This window comes from Psammomys obesus, unplaced genomic scaffold (assembly GCF_907164565.1).
Source record: "Psammomys obesus unplaced genomic scaffold, mPsaObe1.curated_primary_1811, whole genome shotgun sequence".
Lineage (NCBI taxonomy): Eukaryota > Metazoa > Chordata > Mammalia > Rodentia > Muridae > Psammomys > Psammomys obesus.
In genome coordinates, this window is record NW_026592890.1 from 3,750,745 (window position 1) to 3,772,057 (window position 21,313).

Sequence of the window (21,313 nt, forward strand, 5' to 3'; positions counted from 1 at the left end):
GCCTTAGCTTCAGTCCCTAGTACACAAAGTCACACGGACACACACTCACTCACACACCCACATACTCACACAATTACACACCCACCCACATGTTTGCACACTCATAGACACACAGTCACAGACACACAGACACACAGACACACACACATACACACTCACACTCATACACACTCATATATATGTGTATATATACTTACACACTTACTCACACATACAAACACTAATGAACATACACGCTCACACAATTACACACATATTCTCACACACAAGACCCTATCACTGGTACTAGTCCCACTTTGCACATGGGAAAAATGAAGCACTGAGAAGGCTGAATAATTGGCCCTAAGTCACACAGCTAAAAGTAATGGGATGGCCTCTTTCTCAGCTCACCTCACCGACCCTGTGCTGTATTGCCTTGATACAAATGCTAAGAACAGTTGCCTTAATTAATGCTTCATACCGTGGCTGAGCTCAGCCTCCACATGGTAGAATCCCATGCATTTATTTTGATTAACGCAATGCAGCACCATTTTCAAAAGCTCCTCAGCCTGGATCCCCACGAAGAAGCTGAACGCAAGCCGACCAGTCATCCTCGTATTTTCCAGGATGCTCTGTCACCCTGTCATCTCTATCGTCTGAGTTCTGTTCTGTTTTTGGCACAGAGATTCATCTATCTAAAGCAGGCCTCTAACTCACTATATAACGGAGAACAACCTTCAACCTGTGACCTTCCTGCCTCTTCCTCATGTGGGCTGAGATTGCAGGCTTGGATCTCCAGGCCTCGTTTGTACTGTACTGGACTTTGAACCCTGGGGTTTCGTATGCTGGGCAAGCACTGTACCAGCTGAGCCATAGCCCCTGTCTACCTCATGTTCGTTCTTAGTATTTGATTTCCTGTTCCCCTCTTTCCACAGCTGGTGACTCAACAGGATTCCCTCTTACTTAATTACTGCAGGGCTAGTGAGATAGCGCACTGTGACGGAGCACATGCTTAACAGGTCTCAGTTTCCATCTTCCGCACTGCAAAGTAAACACGTGAATAAACAGAAGATAAATAAAGGCTGCGCTGTTTTGGGTTAGTCAGAAAACAAAGGAAAAAAACACCGGGATGCGACAGAATTTCACCTTTCCCCTTTGATTTGGACCCGAGTGTACAATGGTACCTTGCAGAGCACCCCTGTGGCCTTTCTCACTATGCTGAGACATACATCTTCTGACAGAGCCACGGCATGAGGCTACCAAGCTGGGGACGCAGCTACGTGAAAACCGTCAGGCTGATGAAGAAGGGGCCGGACTAGTTTGCCTTCCTCGTGGATGGCAGTGTGCGAAGCCTGTGGTGACCGGTCCCCTCACCTCAGCAGTGAGAAGTCTGGAGAAGGAGAAGAACCCCACTTTTGCTACTACAGAACAGAACTTTCTCCAAGGCAGGAACTGTGCCTTGGTTGGTGTTCCTGGGGGTCTCGTTCCAAGTCTGACTCTGAGCATATACCAAAGAGTTAATGATGAAAAGGCATCAGGAACACGAGCTGTTTGTGCACATGGAGGGAACAAGGCTTTCTGGCTTTCTACCTCATACTGTTTTTGTAAAAATATTATGAGAAGAATGTGTCACTCCCAGCTTTGAACCTGTGGGCAAAACTTTCAATAAAAGAATGTACAACTGAAGAAGCCTCCAGGAACCATTTCTTTGTACAAGTGAATTAAAAATATGGCTTGGCAGTAGTTGTTTCCTGCAATACTAAATCGCTCGTGATTTCAGGTGGCCTCAATAGTCCTTGCTCGAAAGTCTGTAACCCTAAACAGGAACCACGCTGGGGTGCAGGTCAAGTTCAGGCAAACTGCTGTGCTCAGCGATGTACTTGTGTAATGAATCCTTCTATTAAGATGGCAAAACCAAGGTGGACCTAGCGCCTCACATCTGTAATCCCAGCATTCACAAGACTAAAACAGGAAGGATGTCGCAAGCTCTAGGCCAGCCTGGGCTATGCAGTTACTTACTTCCAGGCCAGCCTGGGCTATAGAGTGAGATCCTATCGGAAAACAAAAATAAAAGAGCTGAGTGCAAGTTTTTTTTTTTTAATTCTTTGAGATTTTTTAAAATTCTTTATTAATTACACTTTATTTACTTTGTATCCCCCCTGTGGTTCTCTCCCTCCTCCCGTCCCAGTCCCTCCCTTCCTTCACCCTCTGCATGCATGCCCCTCCCCAAGTCCACTACTAAGGGAGGTCTTCTTTTCCTTCCTTCTGATCCTAGTCAATTAGGTCTCATCAGGAGTGGCTGCATTGTCTTCTTCTGTGGCCTGGTAAGGCTGCTTCCCCCTCAGGGGGAGGTAATTAAAGAGCAGGCCAATCAGTTCATGTCAGAGACAGTCGCTGTTCCTATTATAATGGAACCCTCAGTGCAAGGTTTTAATCCTAGCACTTATGTAAGATACCGAGTCCAATAAGACAGATAGATGACCAAACCATACTTTGTTTCCTGCCCAACTTCATCATCTCAGGCACCGCAGAAGGGGAATATGTATTGTAATCCATCTGAAAGAAGATGATGTCGAGCAATTAATTACTCAAGAGAATATGCCAAGGGTGCAGCAATATAAAGGACTCCAGGATGGGACTTGGTGTCAAAGAGCAGCTGCCAACACCTAGAGGTTTCTAGGCAGCAGGTGTGCCGTACAAACAAAAACAGGGGTGAAGGTGTGGAAGGGTCAGGTCTGGAGTGATGGCCCTGGGCCTTGGGCTGGGTGCTCAGGAGGAATTTGCTGTCTTAGCATTTTCCAGGTTAAATAGAAGAAAGCTGTGAATTCTGATGTCTTCAGGGCACAGTGATTCCTTTGTTCATGGACTGCAGTAGGAATTCATGAAGGTGCGTATCTAAGCGTGCCGAGCCTGGAGGTGATCTGGAGAGCCGTAATGCTGTGAATCACACCTCCTAGTTCTGCTCTTTGGGATCCCTTTGCCCGCATTAGCAGGAGTCATCTCTCCAGCTCCCACTTGTAGTATGTTTTGTGTGGATTAGCTGTTTGGATGTCTTCTTGATCACAGTGGCTGCTTTACCTCTATTCCCAGACCTTTATTGGATGTGGTTGGTAGAGACATCATTTCCCTGACTGTCTCAGAGCGCAGAGCTGGCAGACACCTCTGAGAAACAGACAGCGAAGGCTGGGGTCCCTCCTCAACCTTGCCTTTCTCATCTCGGAGTCAGGGACCTTCTCAATGACCTGCACACCTGTGCCATGTACATACTAATATTTCATTCGTATTTCCCATTGTTTTTCATCTCAGAAAGACTGGAGTAATAACATAAGCTGTCCTTCTGTCTTGGGGATGGGTTCACCTAGGGCGTCATTCAGGGCATTTCAGGGGACAGCTATGTTGTTCTGCATGCACACACCAACATGAACTCATTTTCAGGGCTGGGACTAAGGTGACAGATCTGGGATAAGGACAGGAAGAGATTAGATGCCATTCTGGCTTTTGTCCTGTGACTCACAGTTGGGTTTTGTCACTGAGAATGGGTACATAAGAGCAGGGAAAACAACATTTGGGGCTATCAAAACCGTCCTGTGAGGCTCAGGGCCTCCTGGGGAAGCCCCCAGTCTAGTGGAGGAGTGAATATTTTAAACAGAAAAGGAGAGGTCTGGCCTGTGATCTCAGCACTTGGGAGGTGGGAGAGAATTAGAAGTTCAAAGCCAGCCTTGGCTACATAGGGACTTTGAGACCTTGCTTCAGAACAAGCAAACAAAAAACAAAGAAGAATGCATTGCCCATCCCATATCTCACTTTACTTCCACATGGAGAAAAGAGGGGTGTGGGAGACTGACAGGGACCCCGAATTATCGGAAGGAGTATAGAAACCAGACCAGAGCCTGGAATAGGGCTCAGGGACACGGGGTTTGCACAGACCATGCAGAGAGAACACCTCACACTACAGAGACTGGAGCGATTGTCTACCAACCAAGGAACACCAAGGATCAGCTGAAACCACCAGAGGCCAAGAGACATGCACAGCCCAGGCTGCCGCCTGGATTCTCAGCTAAAGCAAAGCCAGTACCTAGACATCACCTCCAGCTTCCAGAGCTGTGTGTGGGGTAACACATTCCTGTTGTTGTCTACGCAGACAATACAGTCTGCAGCTGTAAACAGACTGGCAAGCTAAGTTCAGTTATGGAAAGAAACAATTACATTCGTATGCCCTCCCTCATAATTTATATTGAACCTGGGCTCGGTACTCCAGTTTTTCTTGCAAGGCCGACCCATGTCTCCTTTCAGTTCACGTGATGCCCTGTGCAGGGTGTGGTGACTTGTCTCTCTCCATTTGGGGACTCTCCAAGTTGATGTCCACTCAGGCATCATTTGCCTCATGCGTACGTGTCTTGCAAGTGGCTGGAGCCATTTACATACCTAGTTCTGGCTTGGATGCTGAAACCAGCTTGAGCCAAGATTTGTACTAACCTAAGAAACAGATACATAAAATAACTATGTATACTTTGCAGAAGGAAAAAAAAAAAAATCCCAGGCCAAGGTCTCACTGGCAAGGGAATGGCTGAAATTACCACAGGTGGTGATATTATCAGGTTCTGTTTATGCTTCAGGTACAGAAATCCTTCATTGGTAATCATTCGTAGCTTCTGACTGGGTCTGAGGTTCCCGTGGTCGGCTTCCTGCCTTTGGTGCTCTAGGGGATCATCAGTTTTCCGTTAAAGCCATCCCCTGCCCTAGGTGTGGAAGATCCCAGCTAAAGCTAGAAGCTGTTTATTTCATGAGTTCTTGCCTGATGTCTAAAGGAGGCACTCAGGATGGACCCAGGAAGGCCAAAGACAGCATGTCGATTCGGCCTTAGGCTAGGGAGGTCATCAAAATCGTCCACAGCCAAGTTAATTAACATTCATGTAGTAACAGTGATAATTAACATGGGAATCTTGGCTATCTTTTTTCCTTTGAGATGGAGTTTCACATAGCCCAGACTAGCCTTAAACTTTCTATGTAGCCAAGGATGACCCTGAACTCCTGATCCTCCTGACACTACCTCTCAAGTGCTGGGAATATAAGCATATACTACCACAATTACTGTATGCAGTAGTGGGGATTGAACTCAGGACTTCATGCATGCTGAGCAAGCACTCTACCCACTGAGCTATATCCTCAGCCCACTTTTGTTCTGGCGAAACTACTGAATGGGAAAGCAAAAGCAAAAAGGGACCTTTTGCAGAGGTCATGGGCGGAGGAGAGACTTGGGGTGGTGGGGTTCTGAGGCTCCTCTGACTTCGAGCCTTCTGCTTGTTCAATTGTACATTTACTTATTCTTACCACAAGCTGTCAGGTCCTCAGGCTGACCCTGAGCCTCTGGACTGGAGAGAGGCTACGCGCCTCCAGGATTCTTGTAGCTGCTCTTTGCTACTTTGTGTGTGGGTTCCTCTCTTTCCCACCCTTTATCCCCCTGGTTTCACCATCTATCACTAGATAGGAGAGAAAGAAGGAGGGGGGAGAGACAAAAGGAAAGACAGAGAGAGAGAAATCGAAATCCTGAATCTGCTTTCTTTTCTTTTGTTTTTTTCTTTGACCATGGCTACTAGCAAATTACAATCAACGTCTCTAAATGACCAAAAACCACCCACCATGCCTCTTATGGGTCCTAGCATTTATGTACCCCTGGAAAAGCTCCCAGAATTCCAAACGCCACAAAACTACAGAAACTATCTGCAGCTGGCAAAATCACGCCTCTGCTAGAGCATGAGGCAAATCAGAGTCAGCTCCTGCAGACACAGCCCCACAGCCCCAGGGTACCTGGGATTAAAAGGAAAGCATAGCCTTATAATATTTATGGTTTTTTTTTAAAGAAACCAAAATCCAAAATTGTCACCACAATATACTTTCTTAATATACCTTCTGTTATCACCTCCCTTTCACTGTGAGGATAGGGATTTATCCCCAGGACTTCCCTCACCATGGGTGGACTTGGCTCATTTTCAGTGCCTTGACCAAGTGAGGATGACTAGAGTGCAGCCTCTGAGTCTCGCTGGCTCTTTGTCAGGGCTCACTAGGAACTGTGAGCTGGAGTGATGGCATTTCTCAGTGACCTGTTAGGTCTGGTAGGACTCCTTTTCAATCAACATCATTCTTTCTGGCTGGGAATGTGGCTCATCCATAGAACACATTCTTAGCAGCTCCATCTATAGCACCTAAATCTATAAAAATAAACACAGTAAACTCTCCTTGTTATGGGAAATTCCACTTTTTACTCACTATGGTGGCGCATATATATATATATATATATATATATATATATATATATATATGCCATCCTAAGCAGTTTAGCAGGTTGAGGCTGAAACATTCTCAAGCCAGAAAGTTGGACGTCAGCCTCGGTAACAGAGTGAAACTCAGTTTCATTAAAAAACAGACAAACAACAAAAACAAAGAAAAATGTATCTCAATGAAGTTTTGGGCTGGAGACGTAGCTCAGGTTAGAATGCTTGAGGAGGAGAGAGGGAGCTCTGGGCTCCACCTCCGCTCATATATCCCTGTCATATCAACACATGGTAGAGGCAGGAGAATCAGGAGTTCGAGGCCATCCTTGGCTTATAATGAGTTTGAGGCTAATCTGGGCTACATGAGACCCTGTCTTAGGAAAAAGAAAAAGCCGGGTGTATAATCCTAGCTCTTGGGATGCAGATGTAGGATGATCAGAAGTTCGTGACTATCTTCACTGTAATAGTGACTTGGAGGCCAGCCTGGGCTACATGACACCCTGACTCAAAGAAACCAAACCAAACCAAACCAAACCAAACCAAACCAAACCAAATGTAACAACAACAACAAAAAATGTCAAACTAAGTTTTCTAAAATACGTGATGAATTGGGTCAGACTTTTTATCAACTTCTCCGTGGCGTTGGCAGTTCTTTGGTGCTACCGGCTGAACTCGCAGGTGCCGGACAAAGCCAGTGTGAGATGAAGAGAGAGAGAGAGGAGAGCAGTGGCTCCCAGCCATGAGTGTTGCTTTCATCTCCCAGAGCTGCCCATGTGTTTGGAGCAGGGTGTCTGTCTGCAGTAGAGGATTCCATGTGGGAAACCTGTTGCCAAGACCCTTGTCCTAAAATGACACAGGAGTTTTATGAAACATGTAAGCATAGCCCAGCCTGCTATGGAAGCTGGGGTAGAAGTGGGAAGGAGGAGGGAAGGAGACATGTGAGAGGCATGAAATATTACCTGTCAACTACATTTTCTGCTTGTTCTCTTTAAAACTGTTTGCCTTAGTTATTGTTCTATTCCTGTGAAGAGACACTATGGCCAAGGCAACTTATGAAAAAGAGCATTTAACTGGTGGTTTGCTTACAGTTCAGAGGGTGAGTCCCTGACCATCATTGCCAGAAAGAGATAGGCCTGGTGCTAGAGCAGTAGTGAGAGCTTTAAATTCTGACTCACAAGGTGGAGGCAGAGAGAGAGAGAGAGAGAGAGAGAGAGAGAGAGAGAGAGAAAGAGAGAGAGACAGAGAGAGAGAACTGGAAATGGCATGGGCTTTTGAAACCCCAAAGTCTACCCCCAGTAACACACCTCTTCCAACAAGGCCATACCCCCTCCAAGGCCATACCCCCTCCAAGGCCGTACCCCCTAATACTTCCCAAAGAGTTCTACTAACCTTGGGACAAGCATTTAAATACATGAGCTTATAGGGGCCATTCTAATTCAAACCACCACACTGTTGTTTACAAGGCATGATACAACTTTATCTTTCAGTGAGCCCCATAGAAAAGTATCTAATTTAAAAGTATTTATTAGAGTTTTAGTTTGTGTGGCTTACATAAAATTAAAGTTAAATGCTTTGAATAAAAAGCAAGTAACTATACCAAGGTTATTGTTCAAGGTGTTATTGTCCAAACTGAAAGCAATAAGATTTGTTAACTGATGCATCAGTTAATCAATATGTATTTACCTTATGTGTGAATGTATAACGCTTAACTAGAATATGGGTGGGCAGAACTCTCCAGTTCTAGGCTTGCTTTGCATGCATGAAACCTTGAGCTCTATCCCCAGAAATGCAGAAAAAAAATGTGGTGGTGAACACCTGTCGTTCCAGCTCTCAGAAAGTGGAGGTAAGAGGCTTAGAAATTCAAGTTCATCCTGAGCTACATAGTGAGTTGGAGGACAAACTGAGATACAAGAGATCCTGCCCCCACAAAAGATGAACCCCCCCCCCCCAGGAAGAAAAATTGTAACAGCTTTAGTCCGTTTAACAAGTCTGTGAGTCTGTCTGTGCTGACATGTAGGTATGCTCATTAGTTGATACCTTAGGGTTTTTCTTCTTAAGGTGGACTAAGAAAGAGGCAGTATATAAAATGAGGGCGTGTGCAGTTTTAACCCCTTTAACTCCTTATCCGTGAAACTTGAGCTTTTACGTTATATGTCCTTGCCAGACTCTGAAACCTTTGTGGGTCCAGTGAACCTTTCACAGAGTCACCTAAGCCTAAGACTGTCAGAAAACACAGATATTTACATTACGATTTATAACAGTAGCCAACTTTCAGTTATGAAACAGCAACAAAAATAGTTTCATGGTTGGGAGTCATTACATGAGTAACCGTTTTAAAGGAAGGGTCACAGCATTAGGAAGGTTGAGAGGCAGTTTTCTCTGACACTTTTGGAGGACTTTTCATGGACAGACAGTGCCTGTCTGTCCTACACACACCAACACACCTGAACAGTTTCTGTAACACTCTTGGGTAAAAGCTGCTAACTCTAACATTGTCACCGAAGTCTATTCTGTAGACAGCATGATTTTAAAAGTTACATCTTCTCTAAAGATCCCATTTGTATACCAGATGGCCCCGTGCCAGCAACACTCAGTTCCAACTCCACTGTTCTTTGTGGGAGAGCAGAAGTCTTTTTCCCTCCCTTGCTGTCAGCTTCCAGAAATGTGCTGTCCAAGCTCCAGCACTTCCAACAACAAAAAGAAGCGATGCCTCTATCGTGGAAAGTCTACACGGCCCAGGGCCCAGTGGGAATGGCTGATCTTAAGAGCAGACTGGGAGGGAGGGAGAGGAATTTGAGGCAAGTCCAACCAGGGAAGGCTTCTATGAAGTACAAGTTCAAGGTCCCTGGGATCCACAAATTGGAAGTGAAGACCCCAGGGTTGTAAAGAGAAAGATGTATTAGCCAGGGTTTACTAGAGGAATAGAAGTGTGTGTGTGTGTGTGTGTGTGTGTGTGTGTGTGTGTGTGTGTGTGTGATTTCTTAGAAGGACTTACAGGTTGTGGTCCAGCTAGTTCAACAATGACGCTCTGCCAATGGAAGGCTCAAGAGTCCAGTAGTTATTTAGTCCATGAGGCTGGACGTCTCGGTTGGTTTTTAGTATACACTCAAATCCTGAAGAAGTAGGCCCTAGGCCAGTAAAGGAATCATGGACAAGCAGCAAAGAAAGAGCAAGCATTCTTCTTCCATGTCCTTTACAAAGGCTGCCAGCAGAAGGTGTGGCCCAGACTTAAGGTGAATCTTCACACCTCAAAAGAGCGGTATTAAAAGTGGGTCTTCCCACTTCAATTGATTTAATTGAGAGAACAAACCCTCGCAGATGTGCCCAGCCACTTGGGTTTCCAGATGTAGTCGAGTTGACAACCAAGAATAGCTGTCACAACAGGTGTGCTCATCCTGAGTCAGTTTTGTGTTTCCCTGGGAATCTGTGTGTTCAGCATGTCTTGGGATGGGACCTGGGAAAATAACCACCACCTATAGAACCAGGTGGCAGGCACGCGTTGAAATACAGTGTTGTCACAGGTGTTTAGTCGTTTGTTTTTGAGACACGTTCTCCTGTATCCCAGGCTGGCCTGGGTTTCAGCATATAGCTCAGGCTAACCTTAAACTTCTGATCCCCTGCCTCCATCCTCCAAATGCTGAGATTACAAGTGTGCATTACCATATCTGGTTTATGGGGTGCTGAGAGACAAACCCAAGGCTTCATGCGTGCTAGGCAGACACTACCAGCAGCTGGGCTACAGTCCCAGCCCACGTAATACTGAGTTTTGAGTCAGGAGATATTAACTTTTACATTGTAAAATTGGTTTATTAGGATAATTTTATGTTATTAAATGTGTAATAAGCTTAATATGAGTTTCCCTTGTTTAGACAACCAATGGCATAGGTAACTGCTTTTAGGATTCCCCTTTCGAGGGTGAAGAATCCTGGTTTATGTGTGTCTGTGCACTGCAGGCCCTGTCTCAGCCTCATAGGATCCAGGCTGATGTCTGGGCAATTCACATGGCTTCACTCAAAACCTACTTATAAATATAGTCACTGATACACTCCTATAATCCCGACACTGTGAAGGCAGAGGCAAGAGAAGCATGAATTCAAGACCAGCCTGGGCTACATATTGAGTTCCAGGTCAGCCCAGGCTACATAGTGAGGCCCTGTCTCAAAAATCCAAAACCAACCAACCAAAAGCTTCGTGCTCTTACAACTTAAGAATGTCATGCCTTTTCCTAGTGGCTACTACGATCTGCTTCTTCTTCAAGGTGCCTGAGGATGCTGTCCAGTCAGGGATGGGATAGGGATGGTGCTGGCCCTGTCTGGATAAGATTCTCTGTGGCACTAATAACATTTAGGATCTGGAGTCTGAGCTATTAATGGGCTAGTGCCTTAAGTGTGTTCAACCTGTAGCCTTCAAGCCACGTGAATGGAGTCCCAAACAAATCATAAATGTATTGGGGAACATTAGGTTTTTTCTAATTTGTTATATTGTTTCTGAGCAGGGAGCTTGTAAGTGACGATGTCATATCACACTGTCCCAGGCACACTGTCCTGGGACAAAGCATGGATGGGCCTTTCTTCATAGGATAGTGACATCACAAGTGCTTCTGTTGTTTTCAGTAGCCAGTGAAGGACGTATGAACGAGCTTCGAGTGCCTTGTCAGCTGGAAGGGAAACAGCTAAGATAAGACCCAGAGAAAGAAAAGAGAACCCTTTCCCATGCACAAACTCACAAACACCTGGCCCTAGCACCCAACGCACACCGTGTATACACACACAAGCAGTTTGAAGGCAAAGGAAAGCAGAACAGACTCTAACTTAGCTGGGACTCCAACTAAGCTGCCATCTTTCTTCCTTGCAGGGACTGGAAACAGAGTCACGTGGCCCACCCAGGCTCCCAAGTAGCCAGGAGAGGACCAGTTGCATTTGGTCACTGATGACCAGAAGGGAGCGGCCGCCCTCCAGAAGTCTCAGCGGCTGCAGAATTGGCTGGATCCATTGGCAGAGCTGCCCAGCTGTGCCCGGCAGATGGCTGAACTGGAGTCAGCACAGCTGTGGCCCGCTCCCTAGGTCCTGGAAGGGAGGCTGCCTGTCAGCCTGTGAGTGCTCTTGGCATCAGTGATGGGAAGGCGCTCGGATGATTGGCTGGCTGATTTAGTGTGTGTGCATGTGTGTGGAGGCCAGAGAACTGGAGCTGTTTTCCCCTTCTTCCATACGCATGTGTGTGCACGCGTGCCTGTGTGTGTGTGTCTGTGTGTGTGTGTGTGTCCTTTATGTATTGGCAATGCTCATGTTGAGGCAAAGGGTTTACATGGCAGAAAGACATTTCAGGTGCTATGAAGGGAAGGGATGAAATGAAAAAAAAAAAAAATCATCCAACCTTCCAAAAGGGAGAAAAGTGTTTTAAGGACACTCTGCGTTGAAGTTCAGGAAAGAATTTTTGATGCTATTGGCTCTGTGTCCTGTGATCAGGAAGTCTGACAAAATACTGAATACCAATAGAAAGCATTTTTAAAAAACTTCCACTTCCCCCTCTGTGTTCTCTCTCCTTTCCCCCTTCCTCTCGATAGAGTCTTGCTAATGTAGCCCAGCTGTCTTCAGACTCTCTACCTGTCTCAGCCTCCGAGTGCTTGGATTATGGGCGTGAATCACGACAGAAATCATTCTGCACATATTTCCGGGCACATTCTGTGTGTGAGAAATTGCTCGGAGTTACTGGAGATGAGGGTACATTGGCTTTCACGCCTCCCCCAGGATCTAACAGGCCTGTAAGAGATGTCAGAGTGCTGCGATGAGAGCCCCATCTTCTTCAGTTCTAGCAAAGGCTGCATAACTGAGTGGCTTGGCTCCCTTGATGGCTGTGAGTTGAAGGGGTGGTCAGCAGAGTGGAGCCACCTTTTTAAACCTTCATGCGGTCCTTCCCTCTGCCAGTATGGAAATGCAGTTATCTCTGAGAGCGGATGGTGTTGGCTTTGTTTTACAGGCAAGCGGGTGAGCGGGTGGTAAAGGAGCTACCACATCAGTAGCACTTCCTGCTTTTCTTTCCTCCACGGCCCTTCCCCAGTACTCTTTGCTCACCTGCCTTCACCTTCTATGTCTCTATCTTGGGCCTCACAGCCAGGTGATGGCTAGACACAATTTATACACACCTTCTATTCCCGGTCGGGGCCGGGGGAGGGAGGGAGTGTGATGGAGAACGGGAGGTCGAAGGCTTTTCCGGCAGGGTGGTCACCTCTGTCCCGTGCTGTGGTAGAGTTTCCCGATACTCTCCCAGGTAGATTCTCCTTGAATGTGCTCTGCAGTTGACAGCAGGCTGGTACTTCAGCCCCATTTTCAGGGCTGTCATTTTGTTGATGGATTAATGTGCCAGGTTCTTCACATCTCTTCATGACCCCATGTGCCTGGCTTTTGTATGCTTCCCTGTCTTTACCTCCTGTCACTCTGAACTGACCCTTCCTTCAAAGAGTGTCCTGGCTGTTTCTCCTATACGGCAGAGCTTCAGGGTCCTCCATCTGGACGGATCCACTTCTCAGTCCTTCAGAACTCAGGTCAAACCTGACAGTCCCAAGAGGACCGTCTTTAGCCTTGGAGTTCTGAGGACAGTCCTCATCTGCTGTTTGAGTCCTGACATCTGCTCACTCTATTTTCTTCTCATGACTGGAAGTCTCATTTTGGCTAACACTTCTTTGTATTAATTTAAATTTCTCTATGGCTTCCTTCTCTTTATTGGCCCTGACTGACATGAGCTGGGTTGGGCTCAGACACTGATTACTTGGTGTGAGAGTCAGTCTTCACTGTAGTAGTATGAATAGATTTAGAACCTTCTAGAAGACCCACCTCAGGGTGTATCTGTGAATGTGTTTCCACAGAGGTTAACTGAGGTGGGAAGACCCACCTTGATCCTGGCGGTGCCATCCCACTGACAGGGGCCAAGACTGAACAAGCTGGAAAAAGGAGAAAGCTGGACGACAGCCGTCTTTTCTGGATCTCTGCTGGTTCACTGAGGTGAACAAGCAGCTTCCCACTCACACTGCTCAGCCATGAACAGGTCCACCGTGCCCCTCCCGGACACTATGGACGGCACCTTCAAACCATGACCCAAAATAAATCCATTCCACCTTAAACTGCTTGTCATGTGTTCTGTCACAGCAACAAGAGAACTGCCATGGCTGCCTGTCAGGAAGTTGCCTTTAGAAGCACAGGAAAAGTGTGGAACCATTTGGGCCATAGGCACTTTGCTAAGTTTGTGCAACAAACGGGTTACTTTCATAATCAGAAAATGTTATACTATATATAAAATTTCTCTAAATAATACTATATATAGTATAAAACATATTATATATAGTGTATGCCTGGTAAAGTCATACAACTCACTATAATTGTAGACCTCAGGATAGTCTCTCCTTCTTGTGGGGTCGTCTGGCTCTCTCCTCAGCTTCTTACACATTTAAATTTCTAAAAAAAATATTTTTATGTGTCTGAGTGCATGCCTGGTGCCCTCCGAGGTCGGAGGAGTTGGGTCCCCTGGATCTATAAACGGTTCTGACCTGCTATGTGGGTGCTGGGAATGGAAACTTGACTCTGCAATAACAGTGCTCTTCACCACTGAGCCATCTCTCCATGCACACTCCCCGCATTCATGTGCGCTGAAGATCCTCCACGCTGGTGCCTGTATCTTGTGGAGCCCGTAGGAACACACCGCTCTAGACGCTGTCCACCCAGTCTGGCAGCGTCAGAGCGGCTCTGCCCCCCAAGATCAGGCCTGTTGACTGCTGATGTTCCCTCAGGGAAGCAGTGGGCAGAGGCAGTCTTTGGACCCTCAGCTGAGATTCCAGTTACTCCCTCCAGCATGGCCCGGCCAGCTGTAATTGTGATTAGCCTCCATCTTCAGAGATAGCATATTATATAGACTATGGAAGGTTAGCTGAGGGGACTTCTAAATACGCAGCTATAGTAGTCCATGCTGGGTGCAGCTGCTTCGGGCTGGGGGGGGGGGTATCATCCACTCACCCCTGCTCTGTAAGCCCAATAGTCCTTGGTTCCCCAAGTTGTCCTTTGATGGAATCCTGCTTCGGTTTGTCCGTGATGCCATAAGGACTAGGTAGGTAGACTTTTCCCCAGGAAGAGTGTCCGTCCCATCCTCCCCCCATCCCCTCTCCCACACCATCGACCGCATCCGCGTCCCTTCTTTCTCCTCTCTGATGTGGAGACTTCACGGGAGCGGATGGTGGTCCCAGCAAGCCAAGCACATCTCCGTCACGTGGGCTCCCTGGCTTGCTCAGGTTTGCCTAATAAGCCCTGCAAGGACTCGGGGTGGCCCAACTCAGCACTGCCCTCCGCCTTTCAGCTGTCACACCCAGCAGCTCTCAAGGGAAGAAAAACGGGCGGCCTCTGCTAACGGGGAGCAGAGCTTCTGAGCTGTTCTGGGTGAGACCCGAGGAAAACGCCTCTGCTCCGCACTCTGGGGGAAGGGGCAGGATCGCGCGCGCTTCGCAGTTTGTGGTCTGGGCCACAGCGACGGGCTGGCTCCTAACTGCAAGTTAGGAGTTATTTTGGTTGTAGATGGAGTCAGTCCAGCCGGCCTAGGGGTCCGGGCCAGGGGAGGGAGGGGGCGTGGTGTAGCGCGGGAGGCCGGAGGCGTGTCCCTGCGGGGCGGGGCGTGTCTTGGGCGTGTCCGGGCGGGGCGGGGCGGGGCGTGCCGAGCGGCGCGTAGAAAGGTGTGGCCGCGGAGCTGGCCTCCCTGGAGTTGTGCGGAGCTCGGGCTGCCTTGACCTTCGCCAGCTCAGCGAGCAGAGAACGAAGTGACGGAGGAAACTTCCCGGACTGCGCTGGGAGTCCCCACGGGGGCTCTCAGGGGCGCAGAGCGAAGCTCGCCAATTCCTCCGTGCTGGAACTTGGACGGAGGTAAGAGCGCCGCGGGCCAGGGCGCCTCTCCGCGGCGTGGGCTCCGGGTGGTACCCAGAGCGGGGCGCCGCGCAGCCCTGCCCCAGCTCCCACCGGGGCCAGCCCCGTCCCTCCTCCCCGCCGGCCGTGAGGGCGAACGGGGGCGCGGTGAGGACTCTCTGCTCCGGGAGGGCGGCAGCCCTCTGCGCTTTCGTGTTGTGCCTGTTTCAGGGAACCATCCCTTTCCAGAAGACTCAGAAGTGAGCTCCTGCCCCGCCCCACGCGTGGCGCGGATACAATTAAGGGTTCAACTGTGCCATCCAGGTTCGGAGGTGGCGGCGCCGTCCATCTCCACCAGTGCCCAGCTCCTTGCGCCCGGGGCAGAAGGGCGCAGAGTGGGGTGGGGAGGGGAAGGAGAGCATCCCAGGTTTGGCCGTCTCGGAGGGGACCGAGGGCAGCCCGTCCTGCGCCCACCCAGAGCCGCGCGGCTCCCCGCCGGCTGCGGTGCCAAGTTTCTGTGAAAGCCGACAACGCTGTGTCCCTGATGGATCGTATTTACCACAAACAGTGGAGGAAGAAAAGGACCCATTCTTCCCGCAGCAAAACGTAGCGAGTAGGATTGCGCGAGGGGTTTTTTATCTCTGAGACCGGAAACTTAATATGGACGCGCTGCTTCCACGGCTCTCCTTACTTCAAAAAAAAGAAATGAAAAATAGGGTAACTCTATATTATGGGTGGGGAAAGCTGCTTGATAGCGAAGATAATTCCATTCAGGGGAGGTTTTCCTGCTGCTCCCCGCAGCTGCTGGAAGACAGGCCGCTAGGTGACATCCCCAGGCAGCCTCGGCGTGCCACAAGTGGTGCGGAGGTCCGAGGTTCTTTTTCTGGCGAAATCACGCCTTCTACCTTCCGTGTCCCAAATGCTGCTGCGGTCCTCATTAACGGATAACACCTGACGTCTCCAATGTAAGAGTGAAAACAGAATGCCTCAGAGAGCTCTTTTGAAACGTCTTACACGTTTCTTACAGGTGCAGACCATGCGTTGGGTGTAAAGAGGGCCACCTGCTTCTCTTACGTTTGCGTGGCCAATACAAGTCGGGTGCGCCTGTGAACTTTGAACTGCTTCCCCTGGTGCTCTGTACAGTTTTTTTAGACCCTAAGTTGTAGTTTTAGCTGGGCGTGGTGGGTTCACACATATAATCCCAGCAGATCTCTGAGTTTGAGGCCATCCAAGGCTACGTTATGAGACCTTATCTCAACAACAACAAAAAGTGTGTGTGCGTGCGTGCGTGTGTGCGTGTGTGCGTGCGTGCGTGTGTGTGTGTGTGTTCACACGCGTGCCGGCGGGGGGGGGGGCGGGAGAGCGAGGGAAGAGCGGTGGTGGAGAGATGGCCCAGTGGTTAAGGGCACATTCTGTTCTTGCAGAGGACCAGAGTTCGATTCGCAGAACTTAACATCAAGCAGTTCACGACCGTCTATAATTCCAGCTCCAGGTGACCTGATCTCCTCCTCTCTTTCTCCTCTTCCTCTTTTTCTTTCTCTTCCTCCTCCTCCCCTCCCTCCCACACACATCCTGATAATTAAAAAAGTAAATGACTTAAAAATTTATCAGGTCCTTAAAAAAAAAAAAAACCAGAGAAGCCTAATATTAAAATGAAAATTTAAAGAACATTTCATATCATTGGATTTTTCCTTTGCTCGGTTGAAAGGGAACCTGCTGCTTTGGGTAGCAAAGGTCTTTTCTGATGGGTAGAAAAAAACAAAACCCATGGTGAGGTATAGCTAAAGCAGACTTTGTTACTTGTAGTAGCCAAGCAAACTCCCACAGGACCCCAGCTTCCACCACCAACATCTCATGGAAGACACAGGAGGGTGGAGCTCGGGAGGTCCTGTATCTCCAGTACTTAGGAAGCTGAGGCAGGAGGATGCTGCCTGGGCTACATCAAAACAGAACACTATCAGGAACGACATGGTGGCCCGAGCCTTTAGTTCTAGCTTCTGGCACTCGGAAGGCAGCAGAGGCAGGAGAGTCTCTGTGAGTCCAAGATCAGCCAGAGCTACGGAGCAAGAGCCTGTCTCAAAATAAAGAGGCAACAACCAGCCCAAACCACAAGGCAAGGCCTCAGACCATGGCAGAAGCTTGGTAATGAAGCCCTGCGTCTTTGTCTCCCTCCTCCTCCCTCCCCTCTCAGGGTGCAGGAGAATGTCTGCTCCAGACACATCACACGGCAGCTTGTCATTTCCCGGCCATTATCTAGAAGGACGCAACAGTCTGCTCACATGCTCTTGCTCCCTTCTCCATCTGCTGATTACCCACACATCCGTCATGCGTCAGTCAAATATCTTCTCCAGCATGCTTCGTTTCCCATGTCTCCTGGCAAAGCCGAAGGGTTCCTCCTCTAGCTGTCAGTGCCTGTGCTAGGACACAGTTTAAATTGACAGGTGTTGTCATGTCAGCCTTTCACAGCTCCCTGTGTTTGTTCATTGTCCAAGGTCAACCTGACCAACAGAGCTGGTCTAGAATCAGTTCACATTCCATTTGCCAAGCTCCTGGTGCACACTTTCACACTGGGAGAAGACTACTCAAGGGTAAAATGTGGGCCACTGCCCAAGCCGCACCCTGTTTCACTGTAAATGGCGACGGGTCTATGGATAAGGTAGAAAAGAAAGATATATATTAATAAGCTGCACAGAGAAACTTTTGGGGACAGGTTTTCCTTTTTGTGTGTAAGTATGTGGAAATGTGCTTTGCTCAGCCTTTATGTCTGTCTCTCCAAGTGATGCTGAGACACGTATCCTTGATGAGAGGAAAGGGTCTGTCATCAGCTTTGCAATCATGCGCCTGTCTTCAGCTAACCACTTTTCCGGGGACCCAAGTTTTCATGTCCAATGATGCTCTGAAGAGAGATTTTGGCAAAAGACTTGGAAGTCAGGCTGTGGGAGACTTCGCGTCTGTAAATATGTGCCAGTAAATAGGATTTAAATGTATTCTGCACAGAAGAATTTAGGTCACCTCAAAGTGGTGCCTCACAGAAGTGAAGAAACAGTAAGAGACTTGTCTTGCCTGATTTATATTTAGCATCACAACCTGCTCATATAAATTCAAATTTGACATAAGAGCAATTTGCTGTAGGGCTCTCGTGAACATTCCAGATTTGTAGTTAAAACATCAATTTGTGCCAGGCATAGTGAGGCAAGCCTTTAATCCCAGCACTTGGGAGGCAGAGGCAGACAGATCTCTGTGAGTTCAAAGTCAGCCTAGTCTACAAAGCTAGTCTAGGACAGCCGAGGCTACACAGAAAAACCCTGTCTAGAAAAACAAAACAAAACAAAAATCAACTTGTGGGATAATTGATAGAAGCATTTGTTCAAGCTACAAGAAATACAGCGATTGTCTCAAAAACTTGTGAAACTGCTATGCAGTGGGAGATGGCATTGTGGCTGTCTGTCTACATGGAATTGTATGGGATTCTTCACATTGAAATAACATGAAAGAGTAACACGGACCATGCTCCCATTTCTTGGGTAAAGAAAGTGAGAGCCAGGAACTAGTCCAGGTGAACGAGTTTCCGAAGGCGCACAGCCCTGGTGAGCTGTCAGTCTTCCTGGCTTCAGGTCGCTCTGTGTTCAAGCTCCTGTAAGAACAGCAGGCACTTTCCACTTTGTCACTGGCTTCGCAAGGACGTTTTGAAAGCATAGACTGAGTCTTAAGATGGTAGGACAAGGACTATGGCCAGCACCGAATGTCTGATGCTGGTAACTGACTCCTGAATGGAGTGATAACTTATTCAAAGGAACAGGATGTGAACAAGGTACAGACCTCCGGAGTTGACTGCGGTGGGTGGAGTTTGGCCTTCGTGCACATATTCCTGAGGTGTAATACGAGGCCCAGGACACACATGGATGGGATGGACATCCACCGCCTATGTTGGAACACGCTGCGTTGGCTACAGGGAAGACATGCTTTATTCCATTTCATATTTTATAGAAAGGAGCCAGAAGTCATGACAGCGAGGTGGCCTGGTCCTGGGGGTGCCTGTTGCACAACCTTAGTTCTTCCTCTAGTGTCTTCCGGGAAATTTCAGTTGTCAGAAGCCTCACCGGAGCTTGTGTGTTTGTGTGTGTGTACAAGTGTAAGCGCTTTGCAAAAGTTGGGACAAAAAAACAGAAGCTGCAGCAGTGACTATTGTGTGCTATTGTGTGGGCGTTCTGTGCGTTTTTAATCACATTTATTCCTCTGAGTGAAGAAAAGCAAGGCTTTATGGGATGGGGAGAGAGAGACACGCCTTCAGCATCAAACAGGGACTGAGTATGTTGCCATTGTTGAGCTCCAGACACGAGCTACGGGAGAGACCTTTCGATGCTCAGTCGTGAGCAACATGAAGCAATGCCCAAAGCCAGGGATTACACTTTGGGGGGATAGAGAGGTCAGATTTGTACACTGACAGGCTCCTTTGGAGATGCTCTGCAGTTCTAGCAGTGGGATGCAGGGAGGTAGCAAGAGTGGTCTGCAGACAGATGGGGAGGAGGCCAGAACTCTAGAGGTGAAATCCTGCAGAAAGATAACATGTGTGTTGTTCATTGACACCAGTGGCAGAGGGCAGGGACCAGCGGACTGGCTCCCAGGCTCACACCATTATGAAATTGCCTAGAGAGCATGCCCGTTGTAAGTAAATCGGCAAAAGCTACCTAAAATTTGAAAGCTGGATTTTGCCCCATCACAGAATGGTGACTAGGACGTTCCCAACCACAGATGGCTGAGGCTAGTGACAGCAGACTCCTCCCCTCTTGAGTCATATGGGCCTGGGCTCTGGCCAGCTCTCTCTCTCTCTACACTCCATCTTGCTGGGGATTGGCTTGGTTTCCATTTCTGAGGTTTGTAGACGATGAGGTGACAGAATCTGGTCTCAGTGCTGATTGTGTTTTCCTGGTATTGTGTTACTGGTTCCTTTTCAGTCAGGGCTTGGGGTTCTGAATGTGGCACGTGGAAGGAGATTGCTGACAGCTCTTTTGTCAGCACTTTGTGAAACGGGCTAACAAATCCGCTCATCATTCCTTAAAGTGGCGAGAGTTAAGGATTCCCCATGACTTTCAGCACATTATTTCATGCCACTTCTTACAACTCAGACCTTCGCTCTTGTTCAGCGTTGCTCGCTGTGGGCTTCCCTCGAAGCGGAGGATGACAGCAGTACACTGTTTTGAGAACTGAGAAATGGATGTTAATTGTCATTAGGTGCTTGGACTCGGGCCTGCTGTAATACAGTCCAGGGGCCTTGGGATACACAGCTGTGTGTAATACACGCCTGTGTGGGATACACACCTGTGATCTCAGAAGTCAGGAGGTGGGGGCAGGAGGATGAAGAGTTGACTGTCCCCGTTATCTCACATTAAAACAAAACAAAAGCAAATTCCAGCAAACATGCAAGAAAAAGGGCATCGTCAACTGACTTCCTCCCTCCTTTCTCTTTGCTGCCATTCCCTTTTGGCTTGTTGGCTTGTCCTTCCTGGTTCTCCCCAGCAGACCATGGATCTGTGAGCATCTTGGGCACTTTGCCTTCTTGTGCTTTGGGTCTGTTGCTATAGTGCCCTGTGCCCGTTTCGTTGTGGGTAACTTCTCATTGCATTGGGGACTTTTTTGCTTGTTTTGCTGGTGTGTCCTTTCCAGGTGGCCCATTACTTTTGAAAAAAAAAAAAAGTAAAACAGTGGTGTCAGTTTGTGTGGTGTTGGTTGAAATTCTTTTTAAAGATACCCCAACAAGATACCATCTCAACAAAGGGCCAGAGAGACTTTGTCAGATCTGCACTCTGAAACAGTTTTATGTGTACGTGTATGTATGTGTTTATGTGTGTGGTAGGGGGCATAGAGGTCCATGTGCATGTGGGGCACAGAGGCTGATGTTGAATGTCTTCCTTAATTGCTGTCTCTCTCTCTCTATGTATATGTAATTTCTGTGTGTGTGTGTGTGTGCGCACACATGTGCACACACATATTGGTGTTTTGTCTGCATGTATACATGCAGACATATCTGTGTGAGGGTGTTGGTTCCTGGAGTTTCAAACAGTTGTGAACTGCCATGTGGGTGCTATGGGTGCTAGTAATTGAAGCCAGGTCCTCTGGAAGAGCAACCAGTGCTCTGAACCTCTGAGCCATCTCTCTACTCCACTGCGGTTATTATTATTATTTATT

The 21,313-nt window shown here is 48.1% G+C and overlaps 1 protein-coding gene across 1 annotated transcript in view; it reads left to right on the top strand.

The window, feature by feature from the left end:
• Window positions 1–13,362, top strand: part of Scaf8 (SR-related CTD associated factor 8) — a 187,751-nt gene extending 174,389 nt beyond the window's left edge. The window contains exons 22-23 of the transcript XR_008721138.1: window positions 11,106–11,343; window positions 13,114–13,362. The gene's annotated coding sequence lies outside the window, so the exon portion shown is untranslated. The remainder of the gene's footprint in view (window positions 1–11,105; window positions 11,344–13,113) is intronic.
• Window positions 13,363–21,313: the final 7,951 nt, after the last annotated feature.